The sequence below is a fragment of the Anas platyrhynchos genome, chromosome 16 (assembly GCF_047663525.1).
Source record: "Anas platyrhynchos isolate ZD024472 breed Pekin duck chromosome 16, IASCAAS_PekinDuck_T2T, whole genome shotgun sequence".
Lineage (NCBI taxonomy): Eukaryota > Metazoa > Chordata > Aves > Anseriformes > Anatidae > Anas > Anas platyrhynchos.
Window position 1 is genome coordinate 3,750,957 of NC_092602.1, and position 11,918 is coordinate 3,762,874.

At 45.1% G+C, this 11,918-nt stretch overlaps 1 long non-coding RNA gene across 1 annotated transcript in view; it reads right to left on the bottom strand.

Annotated features, from left to right (window-relative positions):
* LOC110352112 (uncharacterized) overlaps positions 1 to 11,918 on the bottom strand; it is a 55,902-nt gene that overhangs the window by 33,624 nt on the left and 10,360 nt on the right. Inside the window, exons 6-11 of the long non-coding RNA XR_011803783.1 lie at positions 10,282 to 11,218; positions 8,948 to 9,111; positions 5,667 to 5,820; positions 4,975 to 5,147; positions 3,591 to 3,710; positions 1,467 to 1,635 (exon numbers count right to left, since the gene is read on the bottom strand). This is a non-coding gene — a long non-coding RNA (uncharacterized lncRNA). The remainder of the gene's footprint in view (positions 1 to 1,466; positions 1,636 to 3,590; positions 3,711 to 4,974; positions 5,148 to 5,666; positions 5,821 to 8,947; positions 9,112 to 10,281; positions 11,219 to 11,918) is intronic.

An 11,918-nucleotide genomic window follows, 5' to 3' on the forward strand; every position in this document is an offset into this window, starting at 1 on the left:
CTCTCTCCTTGTTTATTTCAGCAAACAGAAGATAACTGGCCACAGAGGTGGCAAAATCATCTCATCATCTTCTCTCTGACAAGCTCGTACCTTCATACCATCGTGGTGGCTAAAAAGCTGTGGATGGCTTCAAATCAGGATTTATTTTTAGGTTTCCAGACTGTGTATATTCCTGCCAAAAAAGCCTGGTCCAAAGTTTATTCAAGTCCACGATAAAAATGTCTAATGGCGTGAATGACCTTTGGATCAGCTCCAAAGAGTGTGCACTGATATTAGCACTGGGGCTGGCTGGGGATTCCCTTTGGGAAGGCTGCCCAGTAAAGAGGTGGTTTTCACAAAATTGAAATTTTCAGGGAGAAAAACATCCTGATTTTGAACCCTCTTACCTTTCAGAAGCAAGAAATAAAAATACGCTTTTTTTTTTTTTTTCCAATTAAGGAAAGTCAAGAAGCAGCATTTTCTACAGGGCCAGTTGGAACAAAATCAGAAAACTATGTTTTGGTTTGAATGTGTTCAATAAACCTTTAAAACCTCATTTTCCTATAAGTACACTGCTTCACTGGGGTTGTGGTTTAGATGTCTCATCTTTCCCACAGGCTCTTTCCTTGAGGACTCCATTCTCCTTGATGCAGAATGGACTCCAAGGTCTGCGAGACATGATAGCAGCTACACACTGTCTCCTGAGAAATATGGGTATTAAATTCTCAGATGAGAGCTGCCAGGAGGAAATACGATTCAAGGCTGATGCTCAGGGTTGAATGTAGTTCAAGCAAAGCGTTATGGGTTAATTGAACAAACTAAAGGGAAGCATGTCAACTTGGAGCACGGCAACACATACTTTTGATCCAAAAATGTCAGAGTAAAACTTACTGACCTCTGCAAACCAAGATGTTTTGAAATTTTTTGCCATGAAAAATTTGGAAACATCAGTGTTTTTTCACAGCCAAAGAGGGAAACAAAGGTTAAAAATTCCCAAGACAGAAATTCTGCATTTTATTTCACTCTCAGTAATGCTACAAGGAAGCAAAACTTCATGTCATTGCAAGTACCAAGAAATAAGAATGGTGAGACAGAAAGATGTAAGAAGCTAACTGCTCTGTAGCTGAAAAGCCCTGCAGAACTGAGCATCAAACATCTACCCTCTCTCAGCAGCTGTCTGTCCTGTATTTCAAGGGTCCTTTCCCAAGTTAACACACAATCCCCCGAGCTGGAGGGATTTGAAAGTTGCCAGCTGATCAGAGAGCAGATAGTTTTGAGTAGCCACTTCCCTGGATGCCCTAGAACACCATGGAAGGCTGCATCTCTAGGGCTTTGGAGAAATCAATTTGACCTTCATTGCACCATTTTCTTCCCTGGAGTTATTCATGGTTCATCTAAGGGAGGCCAGCAGTCCTCCAGTCTCACATACTCACCACCCAGTTGACAGGCAATAAAGTGGCATGTGTGGCAAGCACTGGGAAAATCACCTTTTGATCTCATGGAAGGTGGTCCTCAAACCAGGTCATGCTTGAGAGAACTGGCAGGGAGACTGAGGAGAGGCTGGGCTGCAGCTGTCTGTGCTGGGGCGGTCTCCAGTTCAGCAGAATATTTGCCTTTCTCTTGCTGCCAATTTTGGAGCCTTTATAAATACCACACCTAAATAAAATGGAATAAAATAAATGATCCTCTTCAGGCACCCCACGCCCTTCCATCATCCTCCCTAAGAACATCTCGACATCCAAGGGCTGCAGAGGGGAGAGAAATTATTGTTGAAAATAACTAATATGTGGAAGAAAACTATTTATGCTGGCTCTGGAGCAAGGACAAGGTTCCATTACCTACAGATAATCAAGTGAAAAATGTCATCCCAGGGCCTGCTGTGCAGTCAGCAGTGACTTTTGCAGCAGCACAGCTTGTAACTTGCAGCAGCAGAGATGCAGTCAGGACATGGTGTGGGGGAGCAGCCAACCCCTTCCACGTCACTCATCCAGCAGTAAATACTTCACAAGTATCTCATCATGTCCTCACTAGTAAATCTGTCCCTTGATGTGCTAGGTTCTGTTTTGCCATGAAGCACAAAGCTTAATATTTGCTAATTATTTCGCAAGATGCCTTTGTCCTTGTGAATGCTCCTGGTCCCCATCACGGGGCTATTCCCTGGGGGTCTTGCACTTAAAGGGCAATATTCACCAAATCCCAGCATGTAAAAAAGAGCTCTTGATATTTAGACACCTGGTCTGAAGAAGGTGCTCAGCCAGAGATGAGACTGAAGGTAGATGTAACACTAATTAGCTCTGAATCAAAACACGGCTCCTAGGAAAGGGTAATACCACACACCTTCAAACTGGACAAACTATGCAATCTATAAAAGTCAGCTCTGGAACATACACTACAGTGTGCTATTTACAGCACCCTTTTATTATTGTTATTATTATTGTTATTATTTTCCTTTTTACCTGGGGACTGAATGTTTGGGGACTGTGGAAGGAGAAGGCCGTACATCTGGAAAGCGTCAGATTTAACGCCCGAAGTCATCAGCCCAGGTCAGCTAAAAGTACATGTTTGCTTCCAACAGCAGCTGTGCAAACTCCTGTTGCCTTGGTTGTGCAGGGCTTATGTAAAGATTCCTCAAAGACAGTGCCCTCTTTGTGAGCCCAGAGCTCTGCTGATCCCTGGCAGTTCCAACCCCAGTTTCAAAAGAAACGGGCCTAAAATGGCACTCCCACCGCAAACAGATGTGTTTCAGCCTCTGTCTAAGGCAGCATTCATTTCATCATGAAAAGGAAAACATCATAATTTAGGGTCACACGTCTCTCGCCTGTCAGTCAGGCACTGCCAGCTATTTTTACAGCATCCCAGGGTGTTGTGGCAGTCTAGAGAACAAGTGACACACCTTTCCAAGGGCTGTGTAGAATGATACCACTCAGTGAGGAGCTCTGAGCTCCGAGCTTTGGTTTTGTTCCTGACTTTTTTTCTGAACAGAAAATATCTCTGTGTGTATTGTGTGTTTTTTTTTCTATTGCACATTGATTTTCTTTGCTTCCCATTGCTCCACAGACTTGCTCTACCCAGTGCAAAATATGTATTGTAGTGTTAGAACCTTTCTCATGGTGCTGTGGCATGTGGGTGGACCAGATGTACCATGAAAACAAGCTCTCTTGCAGCAGTAGCCAACAGTCGAACAAAACTATACATACTGTGAGAGAAGCCAAATTTCACTCACTGACTTCAGTAGCTTTTGGTTGCTCCTGTTTTACATTGTGATTGAGTCCGGCCAATTTATTTAACCTAATAAACAAGATTATAATTATAAACAGTCCGGTAAAAATACCTGTCATCTGAAAGAGGCACAGAGACCATTATAGAGAACAATCCCAAGCTTCCCTGCCTCGTAGCCAAATATTATATCTGCGATGCAAATAAAGCACCAACATATTTACAGTTCAGTGGGAGTTTTGATCATGTAATAGCTTCAGGGTTCAAACCACTGTTCATTAAAGTCCTAAGAGTCTTTGCATTGACTTTAACGAGCTCTGAGCCAAGAATGGAACATACAGAATTTTACCAAGAATTCAAAGTGGAAAAAACCCCGCCTTTGCCAAAGCTCATACCTTTGGTCTTTCTGAAAGCCGAATGCCTGAAGGGACTGTGCTCCTCTTGCTGTGCAGTTTCAGCCTCCAGGGGCAGAAAGCCCTGCTGTGCCCCTCTTGGCAGTGCCAGAGTTCCTCATGCTGAAAAATCCGCCAGCAGATTTCATTACAATAATTGCACTGGAGTTAATACTACATTGTAGAGAAAGTAGGCAAGAAAACACAAGGGAACAAAATCCAGATGATCAATCATCCTTTTTTACTGACACTGTCTTTATGTGGGTTGTTTTCACTGGAAATATACACCTAATAATTGCCCAGGTTCCTTGTTTTTTCAACATCATTTCTATGGTAAATGCCATTAGTTACTGTGCCATGGTGATTTAAAGCTGAAAACCTACTGTGACCTGAACCAAAAGATAGATTAACTTATCTGCTTTAACAAGGAGTTGCTTGAAAGCCTTATAGGAAATATTGTATGAACTTAAATTTCATATGGCCAGTAATTACTTTTCCTGTTATTCTTCTATTAAAGAAATACAAACGGAAATGGGGGCTCTGTGCATAAAGGGGACTGGGTTGTAGTGCTTTTAATCTGCAGGTCATCAATTCAAGGTAATTTAGCTGATGACTCCAGTGGCCTCAACCCAGCCGAGGGGACTGTCTGGGGACAGGTGACCTCACCTGGCCATCCACCATTGCTAAATTCTGGAAGGCAATTCAGTAGACTCAGAGGACTTTGACTGACCAAGCTCAAGCTTCCATCCTGTGTATGGGACTGTTGTTTCAGGCCAGCTGCTAAGCAGCTGGATACAGCACGGGCAGACACCAGGGACCTAGGTCAGTCCCTCTGAGCACCACATACAGAGGGGTCAGTCTGTCTCTAATTATTACAGAAATCAAAAGAGACTCCCATTGATACAGGGTTATTCCTGGATAGCCACGGGGAAGAGCAATGTGAGAGCAATCTCCTGAGAGCCTGCTGATAAGGATAAACAAGAAGAAAAATGGATTTTCAGCTCAGTGACCTCTAAGAATGAAGTTACCGATTTCCAGGATCTATGGTCTGATATCCTTGAAGAAAGTTCAATTCATAGCTTCCACTCTTTCATGAGGAAAGATGCTGAAATCACGAAGCAACTAGTTTTCAGTGGGATATTATCTGAGAACCAAAGACTTTTAACTTGAAAAGTTCCCTAGGACAGTGGATTCTAACTTTTTTTCCCATTTGTGGACTCTCAGCAATGATGCAGCTCCTGTACAGTGAATTTAAGCTGACTATAGGCTTGCTTTTCTTGGCTTCCTTCCACAAGTGACAAGTTGACAGCTACTGCTCTTGGAAGAAGATGGCCTTCCAATCCTCAGGTCACCATATGGTGCACAAATCATTTCTTTCATGTCATACCTGATTTAGAGCTGTAGGAAATAGAGCTAGGAGACCAGTGAAGCCATCTCCCCCACTGTCCATCACGTGTTACTGTGTCATGCCCTGTTTTCAACGTGCCATGTCTCAGCAGGCAATTTGAGAGCTGTGGCTGTCCTTCCAAGCTTTATAAGTGTGCTAAATGGGGTGGATACCTGGAGAAGAAATGTGCCATTGACTGTGAGACATTACAGAGGGAATAATGTGTCGTATATCAAAGAGACACAACACTACACCAATAGACTAGCCAAGAATATGAACTATAGGAGTCCTTACAATAACATCCATTTGTGGAGTCAAGAATCTAATCTGTAAGTTGCTCAGTGAGGATTTACATCTCCCCTCTGCTCCTGCATTCTAAACAAACACCAAAAAATCTGAAAAAAATGTTTATTCTTGGGAAGAGTTATCCTCACTATTATTAATGCTTCTTCCATTAAAAAAAAAAATTCCAGAAAATCATAAGCTATGAATCACTTACTTTTTTGAATTATTATTTTTTTTAATTCACCAGGGTAGCTTTTGGTGTGCTTATTTTTCTTTAACCATGCTTAGAACAAAACTGTCCTTCCCAGAACAGTATTTTTCCCTTGCTTGCCATGAAATTAAGTAGGATAGAAAAACAGAAGTAGGAAACATAGTGTATGTCTGGAAATCAGGGAGTGTAAACATACCAGCAGAAAGCGACCTAGTTCTCGCTCTGAATGGAAGAGTAACCAAAGGAAAGCACATTAGACATCTTAGCAGCTTGTACATGTATTCCTCCATGTGGTCTTTCTTCTCTGGCTTTCCCATCTGACCAGTCATTATTAGCTCTCCTACTCTGCCCTATGGATGGAAATGGAGACAACTAGAGTCAAACATCACTCTGAGTAATTCAAATAGACTTTGCTATAGTTAGCAGGAAAATATGCTGTAAACAGTTGTTATCCATGACTTGCAGGCAGGGTCCGTTTCCAGCTGGGCTGTCTGGGGACAGCCAAGAGCATTATTCCAGAGCCTAAGACTAGCTCTTCTCAACCTAAAGAGAGATGCTGTGAGTGCTGCTTGTCATCCATGGCAGGGAGGGCAAGAACTGCACAGAAGCACTCCCCCTCCTCTTCCTCTGAGTCATAGCAGTTCAAATAAACAAAGCAAGACAAGACACAGTTTGGATCAGAGACAAGCACCTATCCTGCAGCTGGAGTGTCAGTCCAGCCCTGCATTCACACTTGGCTACAGATTTCACCGTACCCTTACAGCTTTAAACACCACAATGTGCAAGTACAGATAAATTCTGAATGCTTTACTTGCACCATGAAATGGCACTGGTCTTATTCCCTTTCCGCAATCAGACCCAGAGGCATGCTGCACTTGAGCTAAGAGGGTCTGTTCTGTGGGACATCCTGCCACTGCCTCCCAGATGCCCCATTTGGCCTCTGCTGGCACCCGGCAAAGCTTTAGTTCTTTGCTTTTGATGCCTTACTCCAATCCTGCTGCAGTCCCTCCAATCGCCTGCTTGGTGCGAGAACAGGCCCATTGGGGTTGCAGAGCGCTCCCCGCAAGCGGGCAGAAGGGCCATGTAAAAATCAAATCCACATGACTGTATTTATACGCAACCAAAGAGAGGGCTGCTCTTCCAAGAAAAACTTTTCCATGTAAAAGAATTCTTAATCTCCCCTTTGACTGTCATTGTTGAAATGATGGCTTCGCAGGCTTGAAATTTAAGACCCTATCGGCGTCTTTTCTGTTAGCTGTGATTTATGAATGGTTTCGCTGTTGATTATCCCCCAAGATTACAGCATGTCAGCCCTGACAGACAAGCAGAGGAAATTTCACAGGATAACGGGCAGATCCTTCGCCAAGGCAGTGAGGCAGTGAGGTGTGTTTTGACTCAAGCGTGTAACAGTATCAGCAAATGCTGACTGGACTCAACAGGCAATTGAACAGACTACATGCAGCACCTTACTCAAAGGCGAGCAGAATCAGCAGAATTCTTTATGATGGTTTCTCTGGGCTTTGGACCTTTTGCTCTCTGTGTAATATAGCATTCAGTTATTTTTTTTGCCTTGGTTGTGGCACAAACCGTACAAACTGCAGTCAAAAACGAGATGGTAACATTTGCTGCAATGTAACCATCAGAGATCATCCTTCCTGACTGCAATGTAAGTCTCGTGTCTTGTCTGGGAGATACACTGTCATTCTGTCAAGCCCAGAATATTCAAAGGAAATTTGCTACCTTTGATTTATTGCCAAGAACAGACACTCCTGACCCCAGAAAAGATTCTGTGGCTTTGTTTTCCATTTCTTGCTAGACAGTTTGTTCCAGGTCACTGCTAGGAGGGAATGTTTATCTGGTGAAGGTAACAGGGCTAAGGCAGGTGAAGCCACAACTTGAGGGAGCTTTGCAGCATTCTGGTTTCTCCCACAGTACAGTACTGACACACTGCTAAAGGGAGACAGAAACAAGCTACAAGCCCTTGAGGTGGCTTGGCAAAGCTGTGCATGAGAATGTTCCAAGGAGAAGCAACTGCTTACATTAGTTTGGTTCCTTCTGGGCTGTGGCCTCCACTTGACCAGACAGCCAGGACTCCAGGTTGCAAGAATTTCTGATGTGGGGGCTGCTTAAAAATGAATGAGCAGGCCTGCTCATGAGAGAGGTGCTTTCATCTCCCAATAAACAGCTTCTGCTTGTCAGGCAAAAGGCTCCCTTAATTTGAACTCTGCTGCACTGTTCTGCAACATGAATTGTTATTGACATGCGGTTTCCAGGTCTGGCACTATGGATGTGCTTCCTGCTGCTCGTAACATCATCTGGACCTGTGCAGTGAGTGGCAGTATAGCACCCTCGTGCTGTGGAACAATTTTTGCCGAGGTAAAAAAACAATCCAGGAGGTATCAGGCAAGGGTGATCTGCACCTGATGTACCTGGATCCTGCTCTGTGGCTGCATTCCCCTCAGCTTGAGAGATGTGCTGCTTTGGGGCCTTTCAATACCATGATCACGAAGACACTGCAGAGAAGAAAGGCTGCACCTCTTTGGAAGAAACCAAAGAGCAAAGCTACATCCAACTGTGTCCCAAGCCATTCTTACTGGGGCTAGTTATGCTGTGGGTGTTCTGAAGGATCGGGTTCGACTGTGAACCAGAATGGACATTCCTAGCATTCTTCCAATTTTGCCACCCAGCCTGCTTCAGAAAAAGTCCCGATGTAGGTGTTTGTATCCTGTCTCTTTCTTCTCTCACAGTATTTGTCTTTCAAGCCTGGCAGCAGTGGAAGGAAACTTAGCACGTGATGCGGACATTCTGCCATGTCTGTGGGACTGCAGATTCCTAAAGTACTCAAACCTAGCTAAGAGAATAGCTGGGGAAATAGGAGGCAGAGGACCTACCCAAGCACACAGAGGTTTTAATCCCAGTGGATTGAAGGAAAGGTGAAGGCTTTTATTCAGCAGCTGGGCTGCTCACATCAGGAAGGCTATCTGGGCTCCTGCCTCCAGTGCCCACGCAGTCCCCTTCTCATTGATTCCCACCTGCACTACATCATTTTGTGCTAGTGATCTGATCATTCATGATGTCTTACCTGTAGGGTATTCATGGGTGTAAAGGGCTGCTGGATATTGTAGCACAATTGTGCTGGAGAGATGAGCTTTGCAAGAACCTGGACATAGGGAAGGGAGGCAGAGAAATGGTCAGGGTGGTGGAGAAGCTGCAAGGGGAATCCAGGAATACCAACAGTAGGAGCAGTGTCAGACATGAGTGCCATGGTACTTGGCAAGGCAGCCAGTAGCAAGGGGAAATGAACATACAAACATGGGGACAAAGTCCCAGCACTTAACTGAGGGATCTGTGAAGACCACATAGCCCTCAGCAGGTCTTGGTTTGTAAAGCCTCTCCTGGAAACCTCAGACACAATTAAACAGAGACTGGTGAGCCTGGGCTCAGCCCACATTGCATCCCTGATACTCTGCTTATTACCTGAGAAAAGCTGTCAATGCCCTGTGCAGTATCATCTGTTTGGCACACAGCAGGTCTCTCTCTGGTCCTGAGGAGCACCGAGCCCCTGCAGCTCCTCCAAAAGCTCAGAGGTTTCTTCATGTGAAAATATTCACCCGTTTCAGGACTGGGCCTGGGGTCATGTTCTAGAACAAAACAGACCAATTGGAAAAAAAAAAAAAAAAAAAGTTGGAGAAGCTGTAAGAACTGTGTTTCATAGAGACCTCTTTAATCAATGTTGGCAGAAATACACCTCTGTCTGAGTGTGAATCTTAACAGATACAGTCCAGCTGGAATTTTCCCTGGTTTTCTGCTGCTTGACTCGCCACTCCTTATTTATTGTTGTTTTACACTCAAATTCCCAGCTAAGTAGGGCTATTCCTCCAGAGTTAGTGCTGGTAGTAGAGACCGCTGTGCCATAGTCTGTGCCTCCACACACTGCTGCCCTTGTATCGCTGTGTTTGCACCTGTTTGTCTACACTCAGCTGCTTCAGAAAACTTCCCTCCAGACTTTTCCTTCCTCCATGTCCCACCATGCACACAAGGGCCCAGTTTCCCTGCTCCCAAGCCAAGACACAGGAATGTACTAGTCCCCAGTGATTCCCTCCAGCAAATTAGGAATTGCTGAACCAAGCAGGGTTTCAGTAGAGCTACATAGCCTCAACTGAAAATCCCCTGCTTGCTGTTTTTCTTCTTCAGTAGGGCACCATGAAATATTTACATTCAGTTTTGACAGGGCTAATTCTACGGCCCCATATATACATCTGCATCTGCACGCTGTATCCTTCACTGAGTTTCTACTCAGCCAAATTTTCACTGGCCAAGAACCAGACCCTGTGGCTTCAGGAGGACTTCTGACCAATGAACAAGTCATTTCTGTCACAGCCATCAGGACAGGAGGCATTTCTTACTATCTGCCACCCTGTGATTTACACAAGAGCACTCCATCTTGGTTAAGCTACACGGTACTAACTTTAAACAGACAAATAATAACACCATCATACGTGTATACGCATGCCCTGCAGCACCCAGCAGCAGTTTAGCCAGTTATAAGTGAAGTCAATACCCTTATAAAGGCTTGGGGCTGCTCAGTGGTGCCTAGCACATCAACAGTTCAGAGCTCGGCAAACCCTAAAACCATGAACACCCACTATTGTGCTGACCATGCATATTGTGCTGAAATTTGCTTTTAAAAATATACATTATTTAGCTCCAGGAAAAACTGAATTATAGCTTCTCAAAACAAGAATCAGATTCCCCCCCCCCTCCAATTGCTCCCTAAATTAGAATATTTCTAAATAGGATTGCATACTCACCCCTGCCTAGAGTCCCAGTCCTTTGTCCTGCTCCGTTTTTTCTCTTTGGAGGAAAGCAGCTTTGAAGACGCTCCTTCTCCTTGGACATACAGCCTCACCAGTTCAGTAGAAGGGCAGGGGAACTGGGCTGCAGGGGAACTGCTGCGCTGAATGTCTGTAGTTCACAGCATTAACTGGCCAGAGAATCCTATTACATGATAGGTAACAATCCAAGGCCTAATTTATGGAAATTTTGACCTTCAGTCCCCTTTGACATATTCAGATCAGCCACAGCCTGTGTGAGATGTTAAAGCTCTTACAGTAAGGGGCTCTAAATCAGCCCATGCCGCTGCTGGAGCCAATGAGCGGGTCAGAGGTAAGAATTCACTGAGGTTCGTGTGTGGGCTGCTCAGAGCCTGTTTGACATTTATAAATCAGTGACATTCTTCTACACAGCTCAGTGCATACAAATTGCTTCAGTCTCTCTGAGGAGGGCCCCTCATGTCAGTGAAGGCTGGATTTGGGCATCCTTGGCCTTTCCTTTTGACTTGTGCAGAATAAGCCTAAACAAATCCAGCTTTATTAACTAGCAAGGTCAGCTACCACCTTAAGCGTGACCTGCTCCCTCAGGATGGTGGAGTGAAGGATCTTTTAGAATCAAACCTATCTCCAAGGACTTCGTGCCGTCTTCAGGGCTTGGTCATGAAAGTCTTCAACACCACGTGCCATACCAGATGCCTCATGCTTTCATCAGCTGCCATAACAAATGTTGTGTTCATTAATATTGTTATTAGTGTAGTACAAACAGCCACGGTCCTGTTCTGCTCAGTGCTGGGCCAAGAGGAGGTGACCAGCTGGATGTCAGCAGCTTCCCATGGAAGCCTACTTGCCGTAAATAAAGGTCCACCAGGCCGAGACCTTTGAGTGGGCCTGCCCCAGATTTCTCACAGTCTGGCCTCTATATAGAGAGAAAACATGATGAGAAAAACATCAGCAGGGCTGCGGAGAAGGTAATGTTAACATCAGCCAGTTATTGTGCAATAAAAGTCCATCTTGGCTTCTCCAAGCCTGACCTGTTTAACCACTGCTTGCTTCTCCAAACCCCGAGGGTTTGCATGGACACCATGTTCCCTCAGCACTGGCAGTGCCCCGGCACACCCTGCTCCTCCCTGCTAGTGGCTGTCATGGTCTTTGGGACTCCTGTTGTGCTTAGGGTGGCCCCAAGCACACGATGGTGGGACATTGAGGCCAGTTCCTCAGCGGTTGTGGACCAGCAGCCATGGAGCTGGCTACAAAAAGAGATGTTTTGGGCTGTGCTGAGCCCAAAGGGCAGCCAGGAAGGCTGGGCTGACAGAGAGAGGCTGATGGTGGGCTCCTACACCGTTGGGTGCACTGCCATGGCCACCTGCTGCCCCTCTGAAGCTGTCCTGAGGTGAAGAGGGACGATGGCCATTGGGAACAGCTCTTCCCTCATGCCCACACGCCTTCACGCTGAAGGAAAAATCTGCTGGGGCAAAGGGATGGGGGGGGAGAGGAGGGAGCAGAAGGCAGCAAAAGAACTGAGGTAAAAATTTGACAGAAGTGAGGTAAAAATCTGACAGAAGTGAAGGAAAAAACCTGACAGAAGTGAAGGAAAAACTCTAAAGGGAGGAAAAACT